A 5,767-nucleotide genomic window follows, 5' to 3' on the forward strand; every position below is an offset into this window, starting at 1 on the left:
CCCCGCGCGATTTCCCGAGGCTCTCCCCCCCCCGCCCCCCGCGATTTCCCGAGGCTCTCTCCCCCCCCCGCCCCCCGCGATTTTCCCTAGGCTCTCCCCCCCCGCCCCCCGCGATTTCCCGAGACTCGCACCCCCCCGCGATTTCCCGAGGCTCTCCCACCCGCGATTTCCCGAGGCTCTCTCCCCCCCCGCACCGCGCGATTTCCCGAGGCTCTCCCCCCCGCGATTTCCCGAGGCTCTCTCCCGCCCCCCGCGATTTCCCGAGGCTCTCTCCCCCCCCCCGCCCCGCGCGATTTCCCGAGGCTCTCCCACCCGCGATTTCCCGAGGCTCTCTCCCCCCCCGCCCCGCGCGATTTCCCGAGGCTCTCCCACCCGCGATTTCCCGAGGCTCGCACCCCCCGCGATCTCACGAGGCTGTGTGCTGGCGTCACGGGGGCCGTGCGCATGCGTGCCGGCGTCAAGGCGGCTGCGCAACGGCCGTGGCCATGCGTGGTTGCCGTTTTAAAAAAAAGCCAGAGCGGGCTCTCGCGGGCGGGCGGCGCATGCGCGGTCAGTGCCAGCGGCGCGAGGCGGCCCGCGGGGAGTAGGCAGGGAAACCCCGCGGGCTGGCGGCCGTTAGAGCGGCTCACTTCGGGCCCCGACACCGTCAAACCTGAGAGGGGGAAGTAGAGAGAGACAGAGAGGGAAGAGGAGAAGGAGAGAGAGGGAAGAGGAGAAGGAGAGAGAGGGAAGAGGAGAAGGAGAGAGAGAGAGGGAAGAGAGAGAGATAGAGAAATTTTTGGAGCTTCAGGCCTGCCTGCAGCGGGCCTGGAGACCAGCACCGAGTCCCCCCTGCGCGAGGGTGAGGAGGGGGGGGGTTGCTAAACAAATATAAAACTGAAATAAATTGTTAATTAATTCCCTAACACATAATTCAAATATTTACCTTAGTTCCCTAACAGACAGAAAGTGTGGGGGAAAAAATCGTGGAAAATCAAGATGGCGGCCACTCACCTCGGTTCAGAAGGATAAGGCCCGCCCACACACGCACCGATTGGTCGACCGGTCAGGTCACCGAAGCGTAGGATTGGTTAATGGTCGAGTCACTCGACACTCAACTGTAGGAAGACCTCGACGTCACACGGTCGCTAATGAGATGCTAATGAGCGGAACGCTGAACGTTTTTGGGATACCGCGGGCGGGATTTTATGTCCGGCCGAAACGTAAATATGCCGATGACCGGTCCGGAATCGCAAGCTTTCTTCTCAGGCGACGCGCGCGTCGGTACGCTCTGTAACTTCCAAACGCATCGAGACCAGGCGGACAGACAGACAGACAGACAGACAGACAGACAGACAGACAGAAGAGCCGCTTTATATATATAGATATATATATATATCCCGTATTTCACTCTCTCTCTGTCTGACACTGTATCTCGCACTCCCTCTGATCCTGTCTTTCGCACTCTCTCCCTCTGACTGTCTCTCATTCTCTCTCCTTCTGACCCTGTCACTCGCTCTCTCTTCCTCTGACCCTGTGTTTCGCACTCTCTCCCTCCGACCCTGTCTCTCGCTCTCTCTCCCTCCGACTCTCTGTGTCTCTGTTGCTCTCTCCCTGTCTCTCTCTCCCCCTCTGTCTATGTCTCTCTCTCTTCCTGTTTCTCTGTCTCTATCTCCCTCTGACCCTGTCTCTTGCTCAATCTCCCTCGGCTCCTGTCTCTCGCTCTCTTTCCTTCTTACCCTGTCCCTTGCTCTCACTTTTCCTCTGACTCTCTCTCTCTTTCTGTCTCGGTGTCTCTCACTGTCACTCTCACTCTGTCCCAGTCTCTGTCTCTGTATCTCTCTGTCTTAGCCTCTCTTTCTCTCTATGTCCAATCTCCGTCTTTCTCTCTCACTGCCTGTCACTGTCTTGGGAGATATATTTCTTAAGGCTAAAGGGATCAAGGGATATGGGGAGAAAGCAGGGACAGGGTATATAATTTGGCTGATCAGCCATGATCTCATTGAATGGTGGAGCAGGCTCGAGGGGCCGAATGGCCTACTCCTACTCCTACCTTCTATGTTTCTATGACAATTCTTAATTTCATGGTCGCCATTACTGTAACTAGCTTTTTAACCCAGATTTAAATAATTAACTGAATTTAAATCCACCTGCTGCCGCTGTGGTGTTTGAAGTGCACGATCATGGCCGTATGGACTACTCCTGCTCCTAATTCTTATGCTCCTATTAACTCGCTTCCTCCAGAGCTCTTTCACCTCCACACATGCTCAGCGCTCGCTGCCCAACAATCAGCCGCGCCGGCGCAGGCACAGTGGGCCTCTCTCATAACAATAGGGGACAATCAGCCGCGCCCTGCATTGTGGGTATGGTCAGCCGCCAGTGGAGCTCCCATCAGAAAGTTAGTTACTCTGATTGGATTGAGATTAGGACGATAGGAACAGGAGGAGGCCATTAAGCCCCTCATGACTGCTCCTTCATTCAATTTGATCAGGGATGATCTGTATCTTAACTCCAGCTAACCACCTTGACTTCGCACCTCTTAATACCCTTGCCTAAAAAACGCATCAACATCAGACTTGAAATTTTCAATTGAACCCGAGCCTCAACAGCTTTTTGGGGAAGAGCGTTCCAGATTTCAACTCCCCTTTGTGCGAAGTTGGGCTTTCTGACTTGGCAGCGGGGAAAAGAGCTTTTAAATCTTTTAACTGCCAATTGGAATGACTGGGTCATCAATCGGAATCAATTTAACAAATGTGCCCCTTCACGAACAATAAACTCCAAATTATAATGAAAACCAAAGGAAACTTATTGAATTAAAACTTGATGTTGCACTTTCTCTACAATGCGCTCCCGTCTCTCTGGTGCCCACCTGTTGTGGAAGGAAAGCGGTTTTGTATCAGCAGAGGGCGCTGCTGAAATAAATAAAATAAATCTAAACCCAAAATCCCAGGGCATACTGGGACAAGGAGACCGCCATTAAAACGTCAGAAACATTCACAGCGGAGGCAGGTGGTGAGAGAAGCAACACGTGGGAATAACCTACTTGAAAGAGAGAAACTTTGGGCCTTATATCACCTGGTTCATTTACCACCGATGTGTCTGAAACGCATAATAGGAAATCCAGGAAAACCCAATAATGTCAAAAGTTGAAGTATTTCCTTGACCAAAGAAAACTCGATTTTAATTTTAAAAAGATAAATAGTTTGACACGGGTTCACATTGATTCATCTGACTGGCCGACTCAAGCACTGTGATTGGTTGAAGAACGCGCTGCTCCCTTGGCCCTCCGGCCTCTGAGTTCTCTTCCTGTTGGTTTTCCAGGGCAATCGATCACCACTCGCCAACATTACGCCATCATCAGGTTCAGTGGCTCAGAGGAAAGAAAGGAAATGGGGCCTTGAATCTGAGTTGGGAAATACAATTAGAGAAACTTGATTCAAATTATAAACTAAACTATTTCAAATCAATTCAAATGAATTGTTGCAATTAATATTTTCCTTTTGTGCCAAGTGGGATACAAGTGCTGTCTGGGCTGTGCAGGAGTGTTTGTGCTCGGTTACACTACGTGTTCCAGGCTCTCCGCTCCAAGTGTGAAACAAGTGAAGTCTGGGCTGTGCAGGAGTGTTTGTGTTCAGTTACACTGCGTGTCCCTGACTCTCCGCTCCAAGTGTGAAACAAGTGAAGTCTGGGCTGTGCAGGAGTGTTTGTGCTCGGTTACACTGCGTGCCCCAGGCTCTCCGCTCCAAGTGTGAAACAAGTGAAGTCTGGGCTGTGCAGGAGTGTTTGTGCTCGGTTACACTGCGTGTCCCTGACTCTCCGCTCCAAGTGTGAAACAAGTGAAGTCTGGGCTGTGCAGGAGTGTTTGTGTTCAGTTACACTGCGTGTCCCTGATTCTCCGCTCCAAGTGTGAAACAAGTGAAGTCTGGGCTGTGCAGGAGTGTTTGTGCTCGGTTACACTGCGTGTCCCTGACTCTCCGCTCCAAGTGTGAAACAAGTGAAGTCTGGGCTGTGCAGGAGTGTTTGTGTTCAGTTACACTGCGTGTCCCTGACTCTCCGCTCCAAGTGTGAAACAAGTGAAGTCTGGGCTGTGCAGGAGTGTTTGTGCTCGGTTACACTGCGTGTCCCTGACTCTCCGCTCCAAGTGTGAAACAAGTGAAGTCTGGGCTGTGCAGGAGTGTTTGTGTTCAGTTACACTGCGTGTCCCAGGCTCTCCGCTCCAAGTGTGAAACAAGTGAAGTCTGGGCTGTGCAGGAGAGTTTGTGTTCAGTTACACAGCGTGTCCCTGACTCTCCGCTCCAAGTGTGAAACAAGTGAAGTCTGGGCTGTGCAGGAGTGTTTGTGTTCAGTTACACTGCATGTCCCTGACTCTCCGCTCCAAGTGTGAAACAAGTGAAGTCTGGGCTGTGCAGGAGTGTTTGTGCTCGGTTACACTGCGTGTCCCTGACTCTCCGCTCCAAGTGTGAAACAAGTGAAGTCTGGGCTGTGCAGGAGTGTTTGTGCTCGGTTACACTGCGTGTCCCTGACTCTCCGCTCCAAGTGTGAAACAAGTGAAGTCTGGGCTGTGCAGGGGTGTTTGTGCTCGGTTACACTGCGTTCCAAGGCTCTCCGCTCCAAGTGTGAAACAAGTGAAGTCTGGGCTGTGCAGGAGTGTTTGTGCTCTGTTACACTGCGTGTCCACGGCTCTCCGCTCCAAGTGCGCTTCTTTCAGCTCACAGTATCATTCACACATCCAACTGACTGGATTAACCTCGCCCATCTAAACCCATCACAGAAATATCAGCATTCGGTATTCAGTTGTGATAAACCTTTAAAAATCACTGGTTCTGCTTCAGCTGGAATATTGTGTTCAATTCTGGGCAACACATTTGAGGAAGGATATCAAGGAGAAGGTGCAGAGGAGGTGTAATGGAATAGTATCAGGAATGAGGGACATCAGTTCTGTGGAGAGACTGGAAAAGCTGGAGTTGTTCTCATTAGAGCAGAAAAGATTAAAAAGAAATGTGATTGTTGTGTTCAAAATTATGAATCCTTTTCACAGAGTGAATCAGGATCAGCTGTTTCCAGTGGCAGAAGGGTCCGTGACCAGAGGACACAGATTTAAGGTGATTGACAAAAGAACCAGGAGAAAGGCTTTCTTTACACAGCGAGCTGTTGTGATCTGGAATGCATTGCCTGAAAAGGCACTGGAAGCAGATTCAATAGTAACTTTCAAAACGGAATCGGGTTACTTTTGAAGGGATATGATTTACAGTCCTATGCGGAAAGAGCAGGGGAATGGGAATAATTGGACAGCCCTTTCAAAGAGCCGGCACAGGCACAATGGCTCGAATGGTCTTCTGTGCCGTATCATTCTATGATTCTATGATGTAATGTTTGTCAGATGTTGCTGACACTGTGACAACAATAGATTGTTCACATCAGGAGCACCGATAAGATCTTTTAAAGAGCACAGTAGTACATTTAGGGACATATGCAAACTCGAGTGAGGAGAGAGAGGGAGCTGGGCGAGTGATTGTGTAACCAGGAAACGCAACACTGTGAGGCCCCTGACCAGATATCAGTGTCCCAGCCCCTGACTGCTGTTCACCCACTCACACTGGGACAGTAAAATGACTCTGTATTTAAATTGAATGTCAATAATCAGCAAGCGTGTGTATGTCGAAGCAATGGTGAAGTCTGCACACTGAATGCCGATATTGATTGCCCATTGCCCATTACTGATATGGGAGGAATTTACCCTGTGAGTATTCTCTCTCCAACAAACATTGACCATGAACTTGTGAGTTAA

The sequence above is a fragment of the Somniosus microcephalus genome, unplaced genomic scaffold (assembly GCF_052327205.1).
Source record: "Somniosus microcephalus isolate GS21.2 unplaced genomic scaffold, FLI_Smic_1.0 unresolved_chr3, whole genome shotgun sequence".
Lineage (NCBI taxonomy): Eukaryota > Metazoa > Chordata > Chondrichthyes > Squaliformes > Somniosidae > Somniosus > Somniosus microcephalus.